General features: G+C 52.2%; 10 non-coding genes across 10 annotated transcripts; 6 read left to right on the plus strand and 4 right to left on the minus strand.

Annotated features, from left to right (window-relative positions):
* The first annotated feature begins 46 nt into the window (after nucleotides 1-46).
* Nucleotides 47-120, plus strand: TRNAN-GUU (transfer RNA asparagine (anticodon GUU)). The gene has a single exon. It is a non-coding gene; the product is annotated as a tRNA-Asn (tRNA).
* A 6,957-nt stretch (nucleotides 121-7,077) lies between these two features.
* Nucleotides 7,078-7,151, plus strand: TRNAN-GUU (transfer RNA asparagine (anticodon GUU)). Its single transcript has one exon. It is a non-coding gene; the product is annotated as a tRNA-Asn (tRNA).
* A 5,309-nt stretch (nucleotides 7,152-12,460) lies between these two features.
* TRNAG-GCC (transfer RNA glycine (anticodon GCC)) lies at nucleotides 12,461-12,531 on the minus strand. The gene has a single exon. It is a non-coding gene; the product is annotated as a tRNA-Gly (tRNA).
* Nucleotides 12,532-14,236: 1,705 nt separating this feature from the next.
* On the plus strand, nucleotides 14,237-14,310 carry TRNAN-GUU (transfer RNA asparagine (anticodon GUU)). Its single transcript has one exon. It is a non-coding gene; the product is annotated as a tRNA-Asn (tRNA).
* A 540-nt stretch (nucleotides 14,311-14,850) lies between these two features.
* TRNAG-GCC (transfer RNA glycine (anticodon GCC)) lies at nucleotides 14,851-14,921 on the minus strand. Its single transcript has one exon. It is a non-coding gene; the product is annotated as a tRNA-Gly (tRNA).
* A 1,706-nt stretch (nucleotides 14,922-16,627) lies between these two features.
* Nucleotides 16,628-16,701, plus strand: TRNAN-GUU (transfer RNA asparagine (anticodon GUU)). The gene has a single exon. It is a non-coding gene; the product is annotated as a tRNA-Asn (tRNA).
* A 2,319-nt stretch (nucleotides 16,702-19,020) lies between these two features.
* Nucleotides 19,021-19,094, plus strand: TRNAN-GUU (transfer RNA asparagine (anticodon GUU)). The gene has a single exon. It is a non-coding gene; the product is annotated as a tRNA-Asn (tRNA).
* A 396-nt stretch (nucleotides 19,095-19,490) lies between these two features.
* Nucleotides 19,491-19,561, minus strand: TRNAG-GCC (transfer RNA glycine (anticodon GCC)). Its single transcript has one exon. It is a non-coding gene; the product is annotated as a tRNA-Gly (tRNA).
* Nucleotides 19,562-24,131: 4,570 nt separating this feature from the next.
* Nucleotides 24,132-24,203, plus strand: TRNAW-CCA (transfer RNA tryptophan (anticodon CCA)). Its single transcript has one exon. It is a non-coding gene; the product is annotated as a tRNA-Trp (tRNA).
* Nucleotides 24,204-24,274: 71 nt separating this feature from the next.
* TRNAG-GCC (transfer RNA glycine (anticodon GCC)) lies at nucleotides 24,275-24,345 on the minus strand. Its single transcript has one exon. It is a non-coding gene; the product is annotated as a tRNA-Gly (tRNA).
* Between the last annotated feature and the right edge of the window lie 1,317 nt (nucleotides 24,346-25,662).

The raw sequence follows: 25,662 nt of genomic DNA on the forward strand, positions 1-25,662 counted from the left end.
AGGTAAAAACATATATTGAGTCCCAACACGCTCACTGCGGTGGTTGGTCTCTGTGGCGCAATCGGTTAGCGTGTTCGGCTGTTAACCGAAAGGTTGGTGGTTCAAGCCCACCCAGGGACGTATGCTTTTGCCTACATCAAGTCCTGAATTAAAACACAGCTGTCTGGCTTTGCTCTTAGAGCTCTCGCTTTGCCTGCGTGACATGCTCTATCTCAACATTTCTATCTTCTCTCATCTCTTCACCTCTAGTCATTTCCACCAATAGGACTGGAAACGGGACACCAAGCCTTCTACTTTAACCACAGGCGTACTGAGGGCCAATAAAAGGCACAGAAGCATTTCTTGATCCGGGGCTGAGAACTGCATGCACAGGGACCTCGTGGCGCAACGGTAGCGCGTCTGACTCCAGATCAGAAGTTTGCGTGTTCAAATCACGTCGGGGTCACTCTTTGACATTTTTTTCCCCACCAAGTCTATATCTCTGACTTCTAAAGCAAAGCCAAAAGAAGGGCGCTTTGCATTGGCCGGGAATCGAACCCGGGCCTCCCGCGTGGCAGGCGAGAATTCTACCACTGAACAACCAATGCTTCACTTACATAGGCTGAGCAGAGAGCCCTGCCGTAGACAGTAGTGATGAGGCCCATGCATTCGCATGGGACACCTATGAACAAAGTTTGCATGGCAAGCCTTGGACTGCCAAACGTTCACATGCTGATGGCAGGAATCAGATGCAGGAGACTGAAACTATGAATGTTTCTGCTTTTGCTAAGGACAGTGGTTTGGGGCCAGTGTTGTGCTTGACAGAGCACGACATCAGCCTGCTCTCTGGCTGCTCCCGGGAGAAGTGGCTGACAGAAAGCACCCTCCAGACCACCAGCAATCTTGTGTTTCACAACATGCCACTGTCACTGGACTTTCCTTCTGGGAAAGCCTAGTCACTGACCTGGCCAGATTCCCTGTCCTCCCCAAAATCCTGGGGAGAAACGGGCAGAGTTCTGCGCCCTGCGCCCTCTTTCGCGTCCCTAACGCGCTCCCAATGCGCCCTACAGCCCTGGTCGGGCACAGCCCTGGTCGGGCTCATACCACTGGGGCCTCTGCCGAGGAAGAGCCCCGGAAGCCTAGGGCCAGGCCTATTGCACAGGCATCTTAGACCAGGCCATTCCGGGATTGCTGTGTTTCACGTCCTGCCCTTCAACACTCCTGGGAGGGCTTTCCCTGAGAACCCTCATGTCTCTGCCCTCCCAGGAGGCTGTGGTTCTATGCAAAATAGGGGGTGCACCACGGGCCGTCCCCTTTCCTCTCTCTCACCAATATCTTTCACCAAAGCTGAGCCCTGCAGGTAAATGTATCTATCTGGCTGAGGGGCCAGGGAGGGCCTTTGCCTGCAGTCTTACAAGCCAGAGTGCAGAGAAGGCAGCAACTCTGGGACCGGGACTCTGCTCAAAGGCATATCTAACATGCCACAGTGGAGCTGAGATGGGCAAGACACGTGTCTCACAGGCTGGCAGCACACCAAGACAGTGGCAGGAAACTATGCAAACAAGGAAAGAGAAAAGTCACGTGTCTCGTGGCCTTCCCACCATTAGACAGTAGTCTGCGCAAGAAAACATCCAACAGTGACAGGACAACCAAGCAAATGACAAACGCCGTGCTGAATAAAGTCATCTTACATGACATTTCGTACAAAGGCCCAGATCATGGGGATGATCGCGCAGCAGAAGCAGCAAGTATCAGAGCCACCGAACCTGGGGTGAGTTATACGAGGAGAAAGGGCGACATGGGGACAGGGGCTATGGGCTCAGGGAACAGCTACCACAATGCAACCTCGGGTGTGGGGATGCCACTCATTGCGGGTACTGCCCTGGGATTTCCTTTTAGAAAGAATCGCTGGTTAAAGTGTAGAGCACAAAAAAACCTACTCCTCGATTACACTATTAGATAACATCCTTTAACTGCCCCACCCACCCTGTGTGAGTCTCACCCACTTCCCGCCTGCTCCCTCTAGTCTGAGAGTTGTATCTCCACAAAAAACACACAATGGGGCTCAATGAGCTGCTCATGTCTGACATGGACACCTAAGCAGTGCTGGATTCACAACCTGAAAGCCTGCAAAGGAAAGTGTGCCCGGCAGAAGATAAGCTGCCTGGCAACTCAGAACCTTCTTCTAAGAGAAGTAAGACATGTCACAATGGAGTCTAAGCCTACCTGTCTTATGCCAGGACCTTAGAGCTGCAGGCAGGAGCACAAAGGTAAAAACATATATTGAGTCCCAACACACTCACTCCGGTGGTTGGTCTCTGTGGCGCAATCGGTTAGCACGTTCGGCTGTTAACTGAAAAGCTGGTGGTTCAAGCCCACCCAGGGACGTATGCTTTTGCCTACATCAAGTCCTGAATTAAAACACAGCTGTCTGGCTTTGCTCTTAGAGCTCTCGCTTTGCCTGCGTGACATGCTCTATCTCAACATTTCTATCTTCTCTCATCTCTTCACCTCTAGTCATTTCCACCAATAGGACTGGAAACGGGACATCAAGTCCTGAATTAAAACACAGCTGTCTGGCTTTGCTCTTAGAGCTCTCGCTTTGCCTGCGTGACATGCTCTATCTCAACATTTCTATCTTCTCTCATCTCTTCACCTCTAGTCATTTCCACCAATAGGACTGGAAACGGGCCACCAAGCCTTCTACTTTAACCACAGGCGTACTGAGGGCCAATAAAAGGCACAGAAGCATTTCTTGATCCGGGGCTGAGAACTGCATGCACAGGGACCTCGTGGCGCAACGGTAGCGCGTCTGACTCCAGATCAGAAGTTTGCGTGTTCAAATCACGTCGGGGTCACTCTTTGACATTTTTTTCCCCACCAAGTCTATATCTCTGACTTCTAAAGCAAAGCCAAAAGAAGGGCGCTTTGCATTGGCCGGGAACCGAACCCGGGCCTCCCGCGTGGCCGGCGAGAATTCTACCACTGAACCACCAATGCTTCACTTACATAGCCTGAGCAGAGAGCCCTGCCGTAGACAGTAGTGATGAGGCCCATGCATTCGCATGGGACACCTATGAACAAAGTTTGCATGGCAAGCCTTGGACTGCCAAACGTTCACATGCTGATGGCAGGAATCAGATGCAGGAGACTGAAACTATGAATGTTTCTGCTTTTGCTAAGGACAGTGGTTTGGGGCCAGTGTTGTGCTTGACAGAGCACGACATCAGCCTGCTCTCTGGCTGCTCCCGGGAGAAGTGGCTGACAGAAAGCACCCTCCAGACCACCAGCAATCTTGTGTTTCACCACATGCCACTGTCACTGGACTTTCCTTCTGGGAAAGCGTAGTCACTGACCTGGCCAGATTCCCTGTCCTCCCCAACATCCTGGGGAGAAACGGGCAGAGTTTGGCGCCCTGCGCCCTCTTTCGCGTCCCTAACGCGCTCCCAACGCGCCCTACAGCCCTGGTCGGGCACAGCCCTGGTCGGGCTCATACCACTGGGGCCTCTGCCGAGGAAGAGCCCCGGAAGCCTAGGGCCAGGCCTATTGCACAGGCATCTTAGACCAGGCCATTCCGGGATTGCTGTGTTTCACGTCCTGCCCTTCAACACTCCTGGGAGGGCTTTCCCTGAGAACCCTCATGTCTCTGCCCTCCCAGGAGGCTGTGGTTCTATGCAAAATAGGGGGTGCACCACGGGCCGTCCCCTTTCCTCTCTCTCGCCAATATCTTTCACCAAAGCTGAGCCCTGCAGGTAAATGTATCTATCTGGCTGAGGGGCCAGGGAGGGCCTTTGCCTGCAGTCTTACAAGCCAGAGTGCAGAGAAGGCAGCAACTCTGGGACCGGGACTCTGCTCAAAGACATATCTAACATGCCACAGTGGAGCTGAGATGGGCAAGACACGTGTCCCACAGGCTGGCAGCACACCAAGACAGTGGCAGGAAACTATGCTAACAAGGAAAGAGAAAAGTCACGTGTCTCGTGGCCTTCCCACCATTAGACAGTAGTCTGCACAAGAAAACATCCAACAGTGACAGGACAACCAAGCAAATGACAAACGCCGTGCTGAATAAAGTCATCTTACATGACATTTCGTACAAAGGCCCAGATCATGGGGATGATCGCGCAGCAGAAGCAGCAAGTATCAGAGCCACCGAACCTGGGGTGAGTTACACGAGGAGAAAGGGCGACATGGGGACAGGGGCTATGGGCTCAGGGAACAGCTACCACAATGCAACCTCGGGTTTGGGGATGCCACTCAATGCGGGTACTGCCCTGGGATTTCCTTTTAGAAAGAATCGCTGGTTAAAGTGTAGAGCACAAAAAACCCTACTCCTCGATTACACTATTAGATAACATCCTTTAACTGCCCCACCACCCCTGTGTGAGTCTCACCCACTTCCCGCCTGCTCCCTCTAGTCTGAGAGTTGTATCTCCACAAAAAACACACAATGGGGCTCAATGAGCTGCTCATGTCTGACATGGACACCTAAGCAGTGCTGGATTCACAACCTGAAAGCCTGCAAAGGAAAGTGTGCCCGGCAGAAGATAAGCTGCCTGGCAACTCAGATCCTTCTTCTAAGAGAAGTAAGACATGTCACAATGGAGTCTAAGCCTACCTGTCTTATGCCAGGACCTTAGAGCTGCAGGCAGGAGCACAAAGGTAAAAACATATATTGAGTCCCAACACGCTCACTGCGGTGGTTGGTCTCTGTGGCGCAATCGGTTAGCGCGTTCGGCTGTTAACTGAAAGGTTGGTGGTTCAAGCCCACCCAGGGACGTATGCTTTTGCCTACATCAAGTCCTGAATTAAAACACAGCTGTCTGGCTTTGCTCTTAGAGCTCTCGCTTTGCCTGCGTGACATGCTCTATCTCAACATTTCTATCTTCTCTCATCTCTTCACCTCTAGTCATTTCCACCAATAGGACTGGAAACGGGACATCAAGTCCTGAATTAAAACACAGCTGTCTGGCTTTGCTCTTAGAGCTCTCGCTTTGCCTGCGTGACATGCTCTATCTCAACATTTCTATCTTCTCTCATCTCTTCACCTCTAGTCATTTCCACCAATAGGACTGGAAACGGGACACCAAGCCTTCTACTTTAACCACAGGCGTACTGAGGGCCAATAAAAGGCACAGAAGCATTTCTTGATCCGGGGCTGAGAACTGCATGCACAGGGACCTCGTGGCTCAACGGTAGCGCGGCTGACTCCAGATCAGAAGGTTGCGTGTTCAAATCACGTCGGGGTCACTCTTTGACATTTTTTTCCCCACCAAGTCTATATCTCTGACTTCTAAAGCAAAGCCAAGAGAAGGGTGCTTTGCATTGGCCGGGAATCGAACCCGGGCCTCCCGCGTGGCAGGCGAGAATTCTACCACTGAACTACCAATGCTTCACTTACATAGGCTGAGCAGAGAGCCCTGCCGTAGACAGTAGTGATGAGGCCCATGCATTCGCATGGGACACCTATGAACAAAGTTTGCATGGCAAGCCTTGGACTGCCAAACGTTCACATGCTGATGGCAGGAATCAGATGCAGGAGACTGAAACTATGAATGTTTCTGCTTTTGCTAAGGACAGTGGTTTGGGGCCAGTGTTGTGCTTGACAGAGCACGACATCAGCCTGCTCTCTGGCTGCTCCCGGGAGAAGTGGCTGACAGAAAGCACCCTCCAGACCACCAGCAATCTTGTGTTTCACAACATGCCACTGTCACTGGACTTTCCTTCTGGGAAAGCCTAGTCACTGACCTGGCCAGATTCCCTGTCCTCCCCAAAATCCTGGGGAGAAACGGGCAGAGTTCTGCGCCCTGCGCCCTCTTTCGCGTCCCTAACGCGCTCCCAATGCGCCCTACAGCCCTGGTCGGGCACAGCCCTGGTCGGGCTCATACCACTGGGGCCTCTGCCGAGGAAGAGCCCCGGAAGCCTAGGGCCAGGCCTATTGCACAGGCATCTTAGACCAGGCCATTCCGGGATTGCTGTGTTTCACGTCCTGCCCTTCAACACTCCTGGGAGGGCTTTCCCTGAGAACCCTCATGTCTCTGCCCTCCCAGGAGGCTATGGTTCTATGCAAAATAGGGGGTGCACCACGGGCCGTCCCCTTTCCTCTCTCTCGCCAATATCTTTCACCAAAGCTGAGCCCTGCAGGTAAATGTATCTATCTGGCTGAGGGGCCAGGGAGGGCCTTTGCCTGCAGTCTTACAAGCCAGAGTGCAGAGAAGGCAGCAACTCTGGGACCGGGACTCTGCTCAAAGACATATCTAACATGCCACAGTGGAGCTGAGATGGGCAAGACACGTGTCTCAACGGCTGGCAGCACACCAAGACAGTGGCAGGAAACTATGCTAACAAGGAAAGAGAAAAGTCACGTGTCTCATGGCCTTCCCACCATTAGACAGTAGTCTGCGCAAGAAAACATCCAACAGTGACAGGACAACCAAGCAAATGACAAACGCCGTGCTGAATAAAGTCATCTTACATGACATTTCGTACAAAGTCCCAGATCATGGGGATGATCGCGCAGCAGAAGCAGCAAGTATCAGAGCCACCGAACCTGGGGTGAGTTACACGAGGAGAAAGGGCGACATGGGGACAGGGGCTATGGGCTCAGGGAACAGCTACCACAATGCAACCTCGGGTGTGGGGATGCCACTCATTGCGGGTACTGCCCTGGGATTTCCTTTTATAAAGAATCGCTGGTTAAAGTGTAGAGCACAAAAAACCCAACTCCTCGATTACACTATTAGATAACATCCTTTAACTGCCCCACCCACCCTGTGTGAGTCTCACCCACGTCCCGCCTGCTCCCTCTAGTCTGAGAGTTGTATCTCCACAAAAAACACACAGTGGGGCTCAATGAGCTGCTCATGTCTGACATGGACACCTAAGCAGTGCTGGATTCACAACCTGAAAGCCTGCAAAGGAAAGTGTGCCCGGCAGAAGATAAGCTGCCTGGCAACTCAGAACCTTCTTCTAAGAGAAGTAAGACATGTCACAATGGAGTCTAAGCCTACCTGTCTTATGCCAGGACCTTAGAGCTGTAGGCAGGAGCACAAAGGTAAAAACATATATTGAGTCCCAACACGCTCACTGCGGTGGTTGGTCTCTGTGGCGCAATCGGTTAGCGCGTTCGGCTGTTAACCGAAAGGTTGGTGGTTCAAGCCCACCCAGGGACGTATGCTTTTGCCTACATCAAGTCCTGAATTAAAACACAGCTGTCTGGCTTTGCTCTTAGAGCTCTCGCTTTGCCTGCGTGACATGCTCTATCTCAACATTTCTATCTTCTCTCATCTCTTCACCTCTAGTCATTTCCACCAATAGGACTGGAAACGGGACATCAAGTCCTGAATTAAAACACAGCTGTCTGGCTTTGCTCTTAGAGCTCTCGCTTTGCCTGCGTGACATGCTCTATCTCAACATTTCTATCTTCTCTCATCTCTTCACCTCTAGTCATTTCCACCAATAGGACTGGAAACGGGACACCAAGCCTTCTACTTTAACCACAGGCGTACTGAGGGCCAATAAAAGGCACAGAAGCATTTCTTGATCCGGGGCTGAGAACTGCATGCACAGGGACCTCGTGGCGCAATGGTAGCGCGTCTGACTCCAGATCAGAAGGTTGTGTGTTCAAATCACGTCGGGGTCACTCTTTGACATTTTTTTCCCCACCAAGTCTATATCTCTGACTTCTAAAGCAAAGCCAAAAGAAGGGCGCTTTGCATTGGCCAGGAATCGAACCCGCGCCTCCCGCGTGGCAGGCGAGAATTCTACCACTGAACCACCAATGCTTCACTTACATAGGCTGAGCAGAGAGCCCTGCAGTAGACAGTAGTGACGAGGCCCATGCATTCGCATGGGACACCTATGAACAAAGTTTGCATGGCAAGCCTTGGACTGCCAAACGTTCACATGCTGATGGCAGGAATCAGATGCAGGAGACTGAAACTATGAATGTTTCTGCTTTTGCTAAGGACAGTGGTTTGGGGCCAGTGTTGTGCTTGACAGAGCACGACATCAGCCTGCTCTCTGGCTGCTCCCGGGAGAAGTGGCTGACAGAAAGCACCCTCCAGACCACCAGCAATCTTGTGTTTCACAACATGCCACGGTCACTGGACTTTCCTTCTGGGAAAGCCTAGTCACTGACCTGGCCAGATTCCCTGTCCTCCCCAAAATCCTGGGGAGAAACGGGCAGAGTTCTGCGCCCTGCGCCCTCTTTCGCGTCCCTAACGCGCTCCCAACGCGCCCTACAGCCCTGGTCGGGCTCATACCACTGGGGCCTCTGCCGAGGAAGAGCCCCGGAAGCCTAGGGCCAGGCCTATTGCACAGGCATCTTAGACCAGGCCATTCCGGGATTGCTGTGTTTCACGTCCTGCCTTTCAACACTCCTGGGAGGGCTTTCCCTGAGAACCCTCATGTCTCTGCCCTCCCAGGAGGCTGTGGTTCTATGCAAAATAGGGGGTGCACCACGGGCCGTCCCCTTTCCTCTCTCTCGCCAATATCTTTCACCAAAGCTGAGCCCTGCAGGTAAATGTATCTATCTGGCTGAGGGGCCAGGGAGGGCCTTTGCCTGCAGTCTTACAAGCCAGAGTGCAGAGAAGGCAGCAGCTCTGGGACCGGGACTCTGCTCAAAGACATATCTAACATGCCACAGTGGAGCTGAGATGGGCAAGACACGTGTCTCACAGGCTGGCAGCACACCAAGACAGTGGCAGGAAACTATGCTAACAAGGAAAGAGAAAAGTCACGTGTCTCGTGGCCTTCCCACCATTAGACAGTAGTCTGCGCAAGAAAACATCCAACAGTGACAGGACAACCAAGCAAATGACAAACGCCGTGCTGAATAAAGTCATCTTACATGACATTTCGTACAAAGCCCCAGATCATGGGGATGATCGCGCAGCAGAAGCAGCAAGTATCAGAGCCACCGAACTTGGGGTGAGTTACACGAGGAGAAAGGGCGACATGGGGACAGGGGCTATGGGCTCAGGGAACAGCTACCACACTGCAACCTCGGGTGTGGGGATGCCACTCATTGCGGGTACTGCCCTGGGATTTCCTTTTAGAAAGAATCGCTGGTTAAAGTGTAGTGCACAAAAAAACCAACTCCTCGATTACACTATTAGATAACATCCTTTAACTGCCCCACCCACCCTGTGTGAGTCTCACCCACTTCCCGCCTGCTCCCTCTAGTCTGAGAGTTGTATCTCCACAAAAAACACACAGTGGGGCTCAATGAGCTGCTCATGTCTGACATGGACACCTAAGCAGTGCTGGATTCACAACCTGAAAGCCTGCAAAGGAAAGTGTGCCCGGCAGAAGATAAGCTGCCTGGCAACTCAGAACCTTCTTCTAAGAGAAGTAAGACATGTCACAATGGAGTCTAAGCCTACCTGTCTTATGCCAGGACCTTAGAGCTGCAGGCAGGAGCACAAAGGTAAAAACATATATTGAGTCCCAACACGCTCACTGTGGTGGTTGGTCTCTGTGGCGCAATCGGTTAGCGTGTTTGGCTGTTAACCGAAAAGTTGGTGGTTCAAGCCCACCCAGGGACGTATGCTTTTGCCTACATCAAGTCTTGAATTAAAACACAGCTGTCTGGCTTTGCTCTTAGAGCTCTCGCTTTGCCTGCGTGACATGCTCTATCTCAACATTTCTATCTTCTCTCATCTCTTCACCTCTTGTCATTTCCACCAATAGGACTGGAAACGGGACATCAAGTCCTGAATTAAAACACAGCTGTCTGGCTTTGCTCTTAGAGCTCTCGCTTTGCCTGCGTGACATGCTCTATCTCAACATTTCTATCTTCTCTCATCTCTTCACCTCTAGTCATTTCCACCAATAGGACTGGAAACGGGACACCAAGCCTTCTACTTTAACCACAGGCGTACTGAGGGCCAATAAAAGGCACAGAAGCATTTCTTGATCCGGGGCTGAGAACTGCATTCACAGGGACCTCGTGGCGCAACGGTAGCGCGGCTGACTCCAGATCAGAAGGTTGCGTGTTAAAATCACGTCGGGGTCACTCTTTGACATTTTTTTCCCCACCAAGTCTATATCTCTGACTTCTAAAGCAAAGCCAAAAGAAGGGCGCTTTGCATTGGCCGGGAATCGAACCCGGGCCTCCCGCGTGGCAGGCGAGAATTCTACCACTGAACCACCAATGTTTCACTTACATAGGCTGAGCAGAGAGCCCTGCCGTAGACAGTAGTGATGAGGCCCATGCATTCGCATGGGACACCTATGAACAAAGTTTGCATGGCAAGCCTTGGACTGCCAAACGTTCACATGCTGATGGCAGGAATCAGATGCAGGAGACTGAAACTATGAATGTTTCTGCTTTTGCTAAGGACAGTGGTTTGGGGCCAGTGTTGTGCTTGACAGAGCACGACATCAGCCTGCTCTCTGGCTGCTCCCGGGAGAAGTGGCTGACAGAAAGCACCCTCCAGACCACCAGCAATCTTGTGTTTCACAACATGCCACTGTCACTGGACTTTCCTTCTGGGAAAGCCTAGTCACTGACCTGGCCAGATTCCCTGTCCTCCCCAAAATCCTGGGGAGAAACGGGCAGAGTTCTGCGCCCTGCGCCCTCTTTCGCGTCCCTAACGCGCTCCCAATGCGCCCTACAGCCCTGGTCGGGCACAGCCCTGGTCGGGATCATACCACTGGGGCCTCTGCCGAGGAAGAGCCCCGGAAGCCTAGGGCCAGGCCTATTGCACAGGCATCTTAGACCAGGCCATTCCGGGATTGCTGTGTTTCACGTCCTGCCCTTCAACACTCCTGGCAGGGATTTCCCTGAGAACCCTCATGTCTCTGCCCTCCCAGGAGGCTGTGGTTCTATGCAAAATAGGGGGTGCACCACGGGCCGTCCCCTTTCCTCTCTCTCGCCAATATCTTTCACCAAAGCTGAGCCCTGCAGGTAAATGTATCTATCTGGCTGAGGGGCCAGGGAGGGCCTTTGCCTGCAGTCTTACAAGCCAGAGTGCAGAGAAGGCAGCAACTCTGGGACCGGGACTCTGCTCAAAGACATATCTAACATGCCACAGTGGAGCTGAGATGGGCAAGACACGTGTCTCACAGGCTGGCAGCACACCAAGACAGTGGCAGGAAACTATGCTAACAAGGAAAGAGAAAAGTCACGTGTCTCGTGGCCTTCCCACCATTAGACAGTAGTCTGCACAAGAAAACATCCAACAGTGACAGGACAACCAAGCAAATGACAAACGCCGTGCTGAATAAAGTCATCTTACATGACATTTCGTACAAAGGCCCAGATCATGGGGATGATCGCGCAGCAGAAGCAGCAAGTATCAGAGCCACCGAACCTGGGGTGAGTTACACGAGGAGAAAGGGCGACATGGGGACAGGGGCTATGGGCTCAGGGAACAGCTACCACAATGCAACCTCGGGTGTGGGGATGCCACTCATTGCGGGTACTGCCCTGGGATTTCCTTTTAGAAAGAATCGCTGGTTAAAGTGTAGAGCACAAAAAACCCTACTCCTCGATTACACTATTAGATAACATCCTTTAACTGCCCCACCCACCCTGTGTGAGTCTCACCCACTTCCCGCCTGCTCCCTCTAGTCTGAGAGTTGTATCTCCACAAAAAACACACAATGGGGCTCAATGAGCTGCTCATGTCTGACATGGACACCTAAGCAGTGCTGGATTCACAACCTGAAAGCCTGCAAAGGAAAGTGTGCCCGGCAGAAGATAAGTTGCCTGGCAACTCAGAACCTTCTTCTAAGAGAAGTAAGACATGTCACAATGGAGTCTAAGCCTACCTGTCTTATGCCAGGACCTTAGAGCTGCAGGCAGGAGCACAAAGGTAAAAACATATATTGAGTCCCAACACGCTCACTGCGGTGGTTGGTCTCTGTGGCGCAATCGGTTAGCGCGTTCGGCTCTTAACTGAAAGGTTGGTGGTTCAAGCCCACCCAAGGGCGTAGGCTTTTGCCTACATCATGTCCTGAATTAAAACACAGCTGTCTGGCTTTGCTCTTAGAGCTCTCGCTTTGCCTGCGTGACATGCTCTATCTCAACATTTCTATCTTCTCTCATCTCTTCACCTCTAGTCATTTCCACCAATAGGACTGGAAACGGGACATCAAGTCCTGAATTAAAACACAGCTGTCTGGCTTTGCTCTTAGAGCTCTCGCTTTGCCTGCGTGACATGCTCTATCTCAACATTTCTATCTTCTCTCATCTCTTCACCGCTAGTCATTTCCACCAATAGGACTGGAAACGGGCCACCAAGCCTTCTACTTTAACCACAGGCGTACTGAGGGCCAATAAAAGGCACAGAAGCATTTCTTGATCCGGGGCTGAGAACTGCATGCACAGGGACCTCGTGGCTCAACGGTAGCGCGGCTGACTCCAGATCAGAAGGTTGCGTGTTCAAATCACGTCGGGGTCACTCTTTGACATTTTTTTCCCCACCAAGTCTATATGTCTGACTTCTAAAGCAAAGCCAAGAGAAGGGCACTTTGCATTGGCCGGGAATCGAACCCGGGCCTCCCGCGTGGCAGGCGAGAATTCTACCACTGAACCACCAATGCTTCACTTACATAGGCTGAGCAGAGAGCCCTGCTGTAGACAGTAGTGATGAGGCCCATGCATTCGCATGGGACACCTATGAACAAAGTTTGCATGGCAAGCCTTGGACTGCCAAACGTTCACATGCTGATGGCAGGAATCAGATGCAGGAGACTGAAACTATGAATGTTTCTGCTTTTGCTAAGGACAGTGGTTTGGGGCCAGTGTTGTGCTTGACAGAGCACGACATCAGCCTGCTCTCTGGCTGCTCCCGGGAGAAGTGGCTGACAGAAAGCACCCTCCAGACCACCAGCAATCTTGTGTTTCACAACATGCCACTGTCACTGGACTTTCCTTCTGGGAAAGCCTAGTCACTGACCTGGCCAGATTCCCTGTCCTCCCCAAAATCCTGGGGAGAAACGGGCAGAGTTCTGCGCCCTGCGCCCTCTTTCGCGTCCCTAACGCGCTCCCAACGCGCCCTACAGCCTGGTCGGGCACAGCCCTGGTCGGGCTCATACCACTGGGGCCTCTGCCGAGGAAGAGCCCCGGAAGCCTAGGGCCAGGCCTATTGCACAGGCATCTTAGACCAGGCCATTCCGGGATTGCTGTGTTTCACGTCCTGCCCTTCAACACTCCTGGGAGGGCTTTCCCTGAGAACCCTCATGTCTCTGCCCTCCCAGGAGGCTATGGTTCTATGCAAAATAGGGGGTGCACCACGGGCCGTCCCCTTTCCTCTCTCTCGCCAATATCTTTCACCAAAGCTGAGCCCTGCAGGTAAATGTATCTATCTGGCTGAGGGGCCAGGGAGGGCCTTTGCCTGCAGTCTTACAAGCCAGAGTGCAGAGAAGGCAGCAACTCTGGGACCGGGACTCTGCTCAAAGACATATCTAACATGCCACAGTGGAGCTGAGATGGGCAAGACACGTGTCTCACAGGCTGGCAGCACACCAAGACAGTGGCAGGAAACTATGCTAACAAAGAAAGAGAAAAGTCACGTGTCTCGTGGCCTTCCCACCATTAGACAGTAGTCTGCGCAAGAAAACATCCAACAGTGACAGGACAACCAAGCAAATGACAAACGCCGTGCTGAATAAAGTCATCTTACATGACATTTCGTACAAAGGCCCAGATCATGGGGATGATCGCGCAGCAGAAGCAGCAAGTATCAGAGCCACCGAACCTGGGGTGAGTTACACGAGGAGAAAGGGCGACATGGGGACAGGGGCTATGGGCTCAGGGAACAGCTACCACAATGCAACCTCGGGTGTGGGGATGCCACTCATTGCGGGTACTGCCCTGGGATTTCCTTTTAGAAAGAATCGCTGGTTAAAGTGTAGAGCACAAAAAACCCAACTCCTCGATTACACTATTAGATAACATCCTTTAACTGCCCCACCCACCCTGTGTGAGTCTCACCCACTTCCCGCCTGCTCCCTCTAGTCTGAGATTTGTATCTCCACAAAAAACACACAGTGGGGCTCAATGAGCTGCTCATGTCTGACATGGACACCTAAGCAGTGCTGGATTCACAACCTGAAAGCCTGCAAAGGAAAGTGTGCCCGGCAGAAGATAAGCTGCCTGGCAACTCAGAACCTTCTTCTAAGAGAAGTAAGACATGTCACAATGGAGTCTAAGCCTACCTGTCTTATGCCAGGATCTTAGAGCTGTAGGCAGCAGCACAAAGGTAAAAACATATATTGAGTCCCAACACGCTCACTGTGGTGGTTGGTCTCTGTGGCGCAATCGGTTAGCGTGTTCGGCTGTTAACCGAAAGGTTGGTGGTTCAAGCCCACCCAGGGACGTATGCTTTTGCCTACATCAAGTCCTGAATTAAAACACAGCTGTCTGGCTTTGCTCTTAGAGCTCTCGCTTTGCCTGCGTGACATGCTCTATCTCAACATTTCTATCTTCTCTCATCTCTTCACCTCTAGTCATTTCCACCAATAGGACTGGAAACGGGACATCAAGTCCTGAATTAAAACACAGCTGTCTGGCTTTGCTCTTAGAGCTCTCGCTTTGCCTGCGTGACATGCTCTATCTCAACATTTCTATCTTCTCTCATCTCTTCACCTCTAGTCATTTCCACCAATTGGACTGGAAACGGGACACCAAGCCTTCTACTTTAACCACAGGCGTACTGAGGGCCAATAAAAGGCACAGAAGCATTTCTTGTCCGGGGCTGAGACCTGCATGCACAGGGACCTCGTGGCGCAATGGTAGCGCGTCTGACTCCAGATCAGAAGGTTGTGTGTTCAAATCACGTCGGCGTCACTCTTTGACATTTTTTTCCCCACCAAGTCTATATCTCTGACTTCAAAAGCAAAGCCAAAAGAAGGGTGCTTTGCATTGGCCGGGAATCGAACCCGGGCCTCCCGCGTGGCAGGCGAGAATTCTACCACTGAACCACCAATGCTTCACTTACATAACCTGAGCAGAGAGCCCTGCCGTAGACAGTAGTGATGAGGCCCATGCATTCGCATGGGACACCTATGAACAAAGTTTGCATGGCAAGCCTTGGACTGCCAAACGTTCACATGCTGATGGCAGGAATCAGATGCAGGAGACTGAAACTATGAATGTTTCTGCTTTTGCTAAGGACAGTGGTTTGGGGCCAGTGTTGTGCTTGACAGAGCACGACATCAGCCTGCTCTCTGGCTGCTCCCGGGAGAAGTGGCTGACAGAAAGCACCCTCCAGACCACCAGCAATCTTGTGTTTCACAACATGCCACTGTCACTGGACTTTCCTTCTGGGAAAGCCTAGTCACTGACCTGGCCAGATTCCCTGTCCTCCCCAAAATCCTGGGGAGAAACGGGCAGAGTTCTGCGCCCTGCGCCCTCTTTCGCGTCCCTAACGCGCTCCCAACGCGCCCTACAGCCCTGGTCGGGCACAGCCCTGGTCGGGCTCATACCACTGGGGCCTCTGCCGAGGAAGAGCCCCGGAAGCCTAGGGCCAGGCCTATTGCACAGGCATCTTAGACCAGGCCATTCCGGGATTGCTGTGTTTCACGTCCTGCCCTTCAACACTCCTGGGAGGGCTTTCCCTGAGAACCCTCATGTCTCTGCCCTCCCAGGAGGCTATGGTTCTATGCAAAATAGGGGGTGCACCACGGGCCGTCCCCTTTCCTCTCTCTCGCCAATATCTTTCACCAAAGCTGAGCCCTGCAGGTAAATGTATCTATCTGGCTGAGGGGCCAGGGAGGGCCTTTGCCTGCAGTCTTACAAGCCAGAGTGCAGAGAAGGCAGCAACTCTGGGACCGGGACTCTGCTCAAAGACATATCTAACATGCCACAGTGGAGCTGAGATGGGCAAGACACGTGTCTCAACGGCTGGCAGCACACCAAGACAGTGGCAGGAAACTATGCTAACAAGGAAAGAGAAAAGTCACGTGTCTCATGGCCTTCCCACCATTAGACAGTAGTCTGCGCAAGAAAACATCCAACAGTGACAGGACAACCAAGCAAATGACAAACGCCGTGCTGAATAAAGTCATCTTACATGACATTTCGTACAAAGTCCCAGATCATGGGGATGATCGCGCAGCAGAAGCAGCAAGTATCAGAGCCACCGAACCTGGGGTGAGTTACACGAGGAGAAAGGGCGACATGGGGACAGGGGCTATGGGCTCAGGGAACAGCTACCACAATGCAACCTCGGGTGTGGGGATGCCACTCATTGCGGGTACTGCCCTGGGATTTCCTTTTATAAAGAATCGCTGGTTAAAGTGTAGAGCACAAAAAACCCAACTCCTCGATTACACTATTAGATAACATCCTTTAACTGCCCCACCCACCCTGTGTGAGTCTCACCCACGTCCCGCCTGCTCCCTCTAGTCTGAGAGTTGTATCTCCACAAAAAACACACAGTGGGGCTCAATGAGCTGCTCATGTCTGACATGGACACCTAAGCAGTGCTGGATTCACAACCTGAAAGCCTGCAAAGGAAAGTGTGCCCGGCAGAAGATAAGCTGCCTGGCAACTCAGAACCTTCTTCTAAGAGAAGTAAGACATGTCACAATGGAGTCTAAGCCTACCTGTCTTATGCCAGGACCTTAGAGCTGTAGGCAGGAGCACAAAGGTAAAAACATATATTGAGTCCCAACACGCTCACTGCGGTGGTTGGTCTCTGTGGCGCAATCGGTTAGCGCGTTCGGCTGTTAACCGAAAGGTTGGTGGTTCAAGCCCACCCAGGGACGTATGCTTTTGCCTACATCAAGTCCTGAATTAAAACACAGCTGTCTGGCTTTGCTCTTAGAGCTCTCGCTTTGCCTGCGTGACATGCTCTATCTCAACATTTCTATCTTCTCTCATCTCTTCACCTCTAGTCATTTCCACCAATAGGACTGGAAACGGGACATCAAGTCCTGAATTAAAACACAGCTGTCTGGCTTTGCTCTTAGAGCTCTCGCTTTGCCTGCGTGACATGCTCTATCTCAACATTTCTATCTTCTCTCATCTCTTCACCTCTAGTCATTTCCACCAATAGGACTGGAAACGGGACACCAAGCCTTCTACTTTAACCACAGGCGTACTGAGGGCCAATAAAAGGCACAGAAGCATTTCTTGATCCGGGGCTGAGAACTGCATGCACAGGGACCTCGTGGCGCAATGGTAGCGCGTCTGACTCCAGATCAGAAGGTTGTGTGTTCAAATCACGTCGGGGTCACTCTTTGACATTTTTTTCCCCACCAAGTCTATATCTCTGACTTCTAAAGCAAAGCCAAAAGAAGGGCGCTTTGCATTGGCCGGGAATCGAACCCGGGCCTCGCGCGTGGCAGGCGAGAATTCTACCACTGAACCACCAATGCTTCACTTACATATCCTGAGCAGAGAGCCCTGCCGTAGACAGTAGTGACGAGGCCCATGCATTCGCATGGGACACCTATGAACAAAGTTTGCATGGCAAGCCTTGGACTGCCAAACGTTCACATGCTGATGGCAGGAATCAGATGCAGGAGACTGAAACTATGAATGTTTCTGCTTTTGCTAAGGACAGTGGTTTGGGGCCAGTATTGTGCTTGACAGAGCATGACATCAGCCTGCTCTCTGGCTGCTCCCGGGAGAAGTGGCTGACAGAAAGCACCCTCCAGACCACCAGCAATCTTGTGTTTCACAACATGCCACTGTCACTGGACTTTCCTTCTGGGAAAGCCTAGTCACTGACCTGGCCAGATTCCCTGTCCTCCCCAAAATCCTGGGGAGAAACGGTCAGAGTTCTGCGTCCTGCGCCCTCTTTCGCGTCCCTAACGCGCTCCCAACGCGCCCTACAGCCCTGGTCGGGCACAGCCCTGGTCGGGCTCATACCACTGGGGCCTCTGCCGAGGAAGAGCCCCGGAAGCCTAGGGCCAGGCCTATTGCACAGGCATCTTAGACCAGGCCATTCCGGGATTGCTGTGTTATACGTCCTGCCCTTCAACACTCCTGGGAGGGCTTTCCCTGAGAACCCTCATGTCTCTGCCTATTCCAGGAGGCTGTGGTTCTATGCAAAATAGGGGGTGCACCACGGGCCGTCCCCTTTCCTCTCTCTCGCCAATATCTTTCACCAAAGCTGAGCCCTGCAGGTAAATGTATCTATCTGGCTGAGGGGCCAGGGAGGGCCTTTGCCTGCAGTCTTATAAGCCAGAGTGCAGAGAAGGCAGCAGCTCTGGGACCGGGACTCTGCTCAAAGACATATCTAACATGCCACAGTGGAGCTGAGATGGGCAAGACACGTGTCTCACAGGCTGGCAGCACACCAAGACAGTGGCAGGAAACTATGCTAACAAGGAAAGAGAAAAGTCACGTGTCTCGTGGCCTTCCCACCATTAGACAGTAGTCTGCGCAAGAAAACATCCAACAGTGACAGGACAACCAAGCAAATGACAAACGGCGTGCTGAATAAAGTCATCTTACATGACATTTCGTACAAAGGCCCAGATCATGGGGATGATCGCGCAGCAGAAGCAGCAAGTATCAGAGCCACCGAACCTGGGGTGAGTTACACGAGGAGAAAGGGCGACATGGGGACAGGGGCTATGGGCTCAGGGAACAGCTACCACAATGCAACCTCGGGTGTGGGGATGCCACTCATTGCGGGTACTGCCCTGGGATTTCCTTTTAGAAAGAATCGCTGGTTAAAGTGTAGTGCACAAAAAAAACAACTCCTCGATTACACTATTAGATAACATCCTTTAACTGCCCCACCTACGCTGTGTGAGTCTCACCCACTTCCCGCCTGCTCCCTCTAGTCTGAGAGTTGTATCTCCACAAAAAACACACAGTGGGGCTCAATGAGCTGCTCATGTCTGACATGGACACCTAAGCAGTGCTGGATTCACAACCTGAAAGCCTGCAAAGGAAAGTGTGCCCGGCAGAAGATAAGCTGCCTGGCAACTCAGAACCTTCTTCTAAGAGAAGTAAGACATGTCACAATGGAGTCTAAGCCTACCTGTCTTATGCCAGGACCTTAGAGCTGCAGGCAGGAGCACAAAGGTAAAAACATATATTGAGTCCCAACACGCTCACTGCGGTGGTTGGTCTCTGTGGCGCAATCGGTTAGCGTGTTCGGCTGTTAACCGAAAGGTTGGTGGTTCAAGCCCACCCAGGGACGTATGCTTTTGCCTACATCAAGTCCTGAATTAAAACACAGCTGTCTGGCTTTGCTCTTAGAGCTCTCGCTTTGCCTGCGTGACATGCTCTATCTCAACATTTCTATCTTCTCTCATCTCTTCACCTCTAGTCATTTCCACCAATAGGACTGGAAACGGGACACCAAGCCTACTACTTTAACCACAGGCGTACTGAGGGCCAATAAAAGGCACAGAAGCATTTCTTGATGCGGGGCTGAGAACTGCATGCACAGGGACCTCGTGGCGCAACGGTAGCGCGTCTGACTCCAGATCAGAAGTTTGCGTGTTCAAATCACGTCGGGGTCACTCTTTGACATTTTTTTCCCCACCAAGTCTATATCTCTGACTTCTAAAGCAAAGCCAAAAGAAGGGCGCTTTGCATTGGCCGGGAATCGAACCCGGGCCTCCCGCGTGGCAGGCGAGAATTCTACCACTGAACCACCAATGCTTCACTTACATAGGCTGAGCAGAGAGCCCTGCCGTAGACAGTAGTGATGAGGCCCATGCATTCGCATGGGACACCTATGAACAAAGTTTGCATGGCAAGCCTTGGACTGCCAAACGTTCACATGCTGATGGCAGGAATCAGATGCAGGAGACTGAAACTATGAATGTTTCTGCTTTTGCTAAGGACAGTGGTTTGGGGCCAGTGTTGTGCTTGACAGAGCACGACATCAGCCTGCTCTCTGGCTGCTCCCGGGAGAAGTGGCTGACAGAAAGCACCCTCCAGACCACCAGCAATCTTGTGTTTCACAACATGCCACTGTCACTGGACTTTCCTTCTGGGAAAGCCTAGTCACTGACCTGGCCAGATTCCCTGTCCTCCCCAAAATCCTGGGGAGAAACGGGCAGAGTTCTGCGCCCTGCGCCCTCTTTCGCGTCCCTAACGCGCTCCCAATGCGCCCTACAGCCCTGGTCGGGCACAGCCCTGGTCGGGCTCATACCACTGGGGCCTCTGCCGAGGAAGAGCCCCGGAAGCCTAGGGCCAGGCCTATTGCACAGGCATCTTAGACCAGGCCATTCCGGGATTGCTGTGTTTCACGTCCTGCCCTTCAACACTCCTGGGAGGGCTTTCCCTGAGAACCCTCATGTCTCTGCCCTCCCAGGAGGCTGTGGTTCTATGCAAAATAGGGGGTGCACCACGGGCCGTCCCCTTTCCTCTCTCTCACCAATATCTTTCACCAAAGCTGAGCCCTGCAGGTAAATGTATCTATCTGGCTGAGGGGCCAGGGAGGGCCTTTGCCTGCAGTCTTACAAGCCAGAGTGCAGAGAAGGCAGCAACTCTGGGACCGGGACTCTGCTCAAAGGCATATCTAACATGCCACAGTGGAGCTGAGATGGGCAAGACACGTGTCTCACAGGCTGGCAGCACACCAAGACAGTGGCAGGAAACTATGCTAACAAGGAAAGAGAAAAGTCACGTGTCTCGTGGCCTTCCCACCATTAGACAGTAGTCTGCGCAAGAAAACATCCAACAGTGACAGGACAACCAAGCAAATGACAAACGCCGTGCTGAATAAAGTCATCTTACATGACATTTCGTACAAAGGCCCAGATCATGGGGATGATCGCGCAGCAGAAGCAGCAAGTATCAGAGCCACCGAACCTGGGGTGAGTTATACGAGGAGAAAGGGCGACATGGGGACAGGGGCTATGGGCTCAGGGAACAGCTACCACAATGCAACCTCGGGTGTGGGGATGCCACTCATTGCGGGTACTGCCCTGGGATTTCCTTTTAGAAAGAATCGCTGGTTAAAGTGTAGAGCACAAAAAAACCTACTCCTCGATTACACTATTAGATAACATCCTTTAACTGCCCCACCCACCCTGTGTGAGTCTCACCCACTTCCCGCCTGCTCCCTCTAGTCTGAGAGTTGTATCTCCACAAAAAACACACAATGGGGCTCAATGAGCTGCTCATGTCTGACATGGACACCTAAGCAGTGCTGGATTCACAACCTGAAAGCCTGCAAAGGAAAGTGTGCCCGGCAGAAGATAAGCTGCCTGGCAACTCAGAACCTTCTTCTAAGAGAAGTAAGACATGTCACAATGGAGTCTAAGCCTACCTGTCTTATGCCAGGACCTTAGAGCTGCAGGCAGGAGCACAAAGGTAAAAACATATATTGAGTCCCAACACACTCACTCCGGTGGTTGGTCTCTGTGGCGCAATCGGTTAGCACGTTCGGCTGTTAACTGAAAAGCTGGAGGTTCAAGCCCACCCAGGGACGTATGCTTTTGCCTACATCAAGTCCTGAATTAAAACACAGCTGTCTGGCTTTGCTCTTAGAGCTCTCGCTTTGCCTGCGTGACATGCTCTATCTCAACATTTCTATCTTCTCTCATCTCTTCACCTCTAGTCATTTCCACCAATAGGACTGGAAACGGGACATCAAGTCCTGAATTAAAACACAGCTGTCTGGCTTTGCTCTTAGAGCTCTCGCTTTGCCTGCGTGACATGCTCTATCTCAACATTTCTATCTTCTCTCATCTCTTCACCTCTAGTCATTTCCACCAATAGGACTGGAAACGGGCCACCAAGCCTTCTACTTTAACCACAGGCGTACTGAGGGCCAATAAAAGGCACAGAAGCATTTCTTGATCCGGGGCTGAGAACTGCATGCACAGGGACCTCGTGGCGCAACGGTAGCGCGTCTGACTCCAGATCAGAAGTTTGCGTGTTCAAATCACGTCGGGGTCACTCTTTGACATTTTTTTCCCCACCAAGTCTATATCTCTGACTTCTAAAGCAAAGCCAAAAGAAGGGCGCTTTGCATTGGCCGGGAACCGAACCCGGGCCTCCCGCGTGGCCGGCGAGAATTCTACCACTGAACCACCAATGCTTCACTTACATAGCCTGAGCAGAGAGCCCTGCCGTAGACAGTAGTGATGAGGCCCATGCATTCGCATGGGACACCTATGAACAAAGTTTGCATGGCAAGCCTTGGACTGCCAAACGTTCACATGCTGATGGCAGGAATCAGATGCAGGAGACTGAAACTATGAATGTTTCTGCTTTTGCTAAGGACAGTGGTTTGGGGCCAGTGTTGTGCTTGACAGAGCACGACATCAGCCTGCTCTCTGGCTGCTCCCGGGAGAAGTGGCTGACAGAAAGCACCCTCCAGACCACCAGCAATCTTGTGTTTCACCACATGCCACTGTCACTGGACTTTCCTTCTGGGAAAGCGTAGTCACTGACCTGGCCAGATTCCCTGTCCTCCCCAACATCCTGGGGAGAAACGGGCAGAGTTTGGCGCCCTGCGCCCTCTTTCGCGTCCCTAACGCGCTCCCAACGCGCCCTACAGCCCTGGTCGGGCACAGCCCTGGTCGGGCTCATACCACTGGGGCCTCTGCCGAGGAAGAGCCCCGGAAGCCTAGGGCCAGGCCTATTGCACAGGCATCTTAGACCAGGCCATTCCGGGATTGCTGTGTTTCACGTCCTGCCCTTCAACACTCCTGGGAGGGCTTTCCCTGAGAACCCTCATGTCTCTGCCCTCCCAGGAGGCTGTGGTTCTATGCAAAATAGGGGGTGCACCACGGGCCGTCCCCTTTCCTCTCTCTCGCCAATATCTTTCACCAAAGCTGAGCCCTGCAGGTAAATGTATCTATCTGGCTGAGGGGCCAGGGAGGGCCTTTGCCTGCAGTCTTACAAGCCAGAGTGCAGAGAAGGCAGCAACTCTGGGACCGGGACTCTGCTCAAAGACATATCTAACATGCCACAGTGGAGCTGAGATGGGCAAGACACGTGTCCCACAGGCTGGCAGCACACCAAGACAGTGGCAGGAAACTATGCTAACAAGGAAAGAGAAAAGTCACGTGTCTCGTGGCCTTCCCACCATTAGACAGTAGTCTGCACAAGAAAACATCCAACAGTGACAGGACAACCAAGCAAATGACAAACGCCGTGCTGAATAAAGTCATCTTACATGACATTTCGTACAAAGGCCCAGATCATGGGGATGATCGCGCAGCAGAAGCAGCAAGTATCAGAGCCACCGAACCTGGGGTGAGTTACACGAGGAGAAAGGGCGACATGGGGACAGGGGCTATGGGCTCAGGGAACAGCTACCACAATGCAACCTCGGGTGTGGGGATGCCACTCAATGCGGGTACTGCCCTGGGATTTCCTTTTAGAAAGAATCGCTGGTTAAAGTGTAGAGCACAAAAAACCCTACTCCTCGATTACACTATTAGATAACATCCTTTAACTGCCCCACCACCCCTGTGTGAGTCTCACCCACTTCCCGCCTGCTCCCTCTAGTCTGAGAGTTGTATCTCCACAAAAAACACACAATGGGGCTCAATGAGCTGCTCATGTCTGACATGGACACCTAAGCAGTGCTGGATTCACAACCTGAAAGCCTGCAAAGGAAAGTGTGCCCGGCAGAAGATAAGCTGCCTGGCAACTCAGATCCTTCTTCTAAGAGAAGTAAGACATGTCACAATGGAGTCTAAGCCTACCTGTCTTATGCCAGGACCTTAGAGCTGCAGGCAGGAGCACAAAGGTAAAAACATATATTGAGTCCCAACACGCTCACTGCGGTGGTTGGTCTCTGTGGCGCAATCGGTTAGCGCGTTCGGCTGTTAACTGAAAGGTTGGTGGTTCAAGCCCACCCAGGGACGTATGCTTTTGCCTACATCAAGTCCTGAATTAAAACACAGCTGTCTGGCTTTGCTCTTAGAGCTCTCGCTTTGCCTGCGTGACATGCTCTATCTCAACATTTCTATCTTCTCTCATCTCTTCACCTCTAGTCATTTCCACCAATAGGACTGGAAACGGGACATCAAGTCCTGAATTAAAACACAGCTGTCTGGCTTTGCTCTTAGAGCTCTCGCTTTGCCTGCGTGACATGCTCTATCTCAACATTTCTATCTTCTCTCATCTCTTCACCTCTAGTCATTTCCACCAATAGGACTAGAAACGGGCCACCAAGCCTTCTACTTTAACCACAGGCGTACTGAGGGCCAATAAAAGGCACAGAAGCATTTCTTGATCCGGGGCTGAGAACTGCATGCACAGGGACCTCGTGGCGCAACGGTAGCGCGTCTGACTCCAGATCAGAAGGTTGCGTGTTCAAATCACGTCGGGGTCACTCTTTGACATTTTTTTCCCCACCAAGTCTATATCTCTGACTTCTAAAGCAAAGCCAAAAGAAGGGCGCTTTGCATTGGCCGGGAATCGAACCCGGGCCTCCCGCGTGGCAGGCGAGAATTCTACCACTGAACCACCAATGCTTCACTTACATAAGCTGAGCAGAGAGCCCTGCTGTAGACAGTAGTGATGAGGCCCATGCATTCGCATGGGACACCTATGAACAAAGTTTGCATGGCAAGCCTTGGACTGCCAAACGTTCACATGCTGATGGCAGGAATCAGATGCAGGAGACTGAAACTATGAATGTTTCTGCTTTTGCTAAGGACAGTGGTTTGGGGCCAGTATTGTACTTGACAGAGCACGACATCAGCCTGCTCTCTGGCTGCTCCCGGGAGAAGTGGCTGACAGAAAGCACCCTCCAGACCACCAGCAATCTTGTGTTTCACAACATGCCACTGTCACTGGACTTTCCTTCTGGGAAAGCCTAGTCACTGACCTGGCCAGATTCCCTGTCCTCCCCAAAATCCTGGGGAGAAACGGGCAGAGTTCTGCGCCCTGCGCCCTCTTTCGCGCCCCCAACGCGCTCCCAACGCGCCCTACAGCCCTGGTCGGGCACAGCCCTGGTCGGGCTCATACCACTGGGGCCTCTGCCGAGGAAGAGCCCCGGAAGCCTAGGGCCAGGCCTATTGCACAGGCATCTTAGACCAGGCCATTCCGGGTTTGCTGTGTTTCACGTCCTGCCCTTCAACACTCCTGGGAGGGCTTTCCCTGAGAACCCTCATGTCTCTGCCCTCCCAGGAGGCTATGGTTCTATGCAAAATAGGGGGTGCACCACGGGCCGTCCCCTTTCCTCTCTCTCGCCAATATCTTTCACCAAAGCTGAGCCCTGCAGGTAAATGTATCTATCTGGCTGAGGGGCCAGGGAGGGCCTTTGCCTGCAGTCTTACAAGCCAGAGTGCAGAGAAGGCAGCAGCTCTGGGACCGGGACTCTGCTCAAAGACATATCTAACATGCCACAGTGGAGCTGAGATGGGCAAGACACGTGTCTCACAGGCTGGCAGCACACCAAGACAGTGGCAGGAAACTATGCTAACAAGGAAAGAGAAAAGTCACGTGTCTCGTGGCCTTCCCACCATTAGACAGTAGTCTGCGCAAGAAAACATCCAACAGTGACAGGACAACCAAGCAAATGACAAACGCCGTGCTGAATAAAGTCATCTTACATGACATTTCGTACAAAGGCCCAGATCATGGGGATGATCGCGCAGCAGAAGCAGCAAGTATCAGAGCCACCGAACCTGGGGTGAGTTACACGAGGAGAAAGGGCGACATGGGGACAGGGGCTATGGGCTCAGGGAACAGCTACCACAATGCAACCTCGGGTGTGGGGATGCCACTCATTGCGGGTACTGCCCTGGGATTTCCTTTTAGAAAGAATCGCTGGTTAAAGTGTAGAG

Source organism: Pleurodeles waltl, unplaced genomic scaffold (assembly GCF_031143425.1).
Source record: "Pleurodeles waltl isolate 20211129_DDA unplaced genomic scaffold, aPleWal1.hap1.20221129 scaffold_214, whole genome shotgun sequence".
In the NCBI taxonomy this organism is placed as follows: domain Eukaryota; kingdom Metazoa; phylum Chordata; class Amphibia; order Caudata; family Salamandridae; genus Pleurodeles; species Pleurodeles waltl.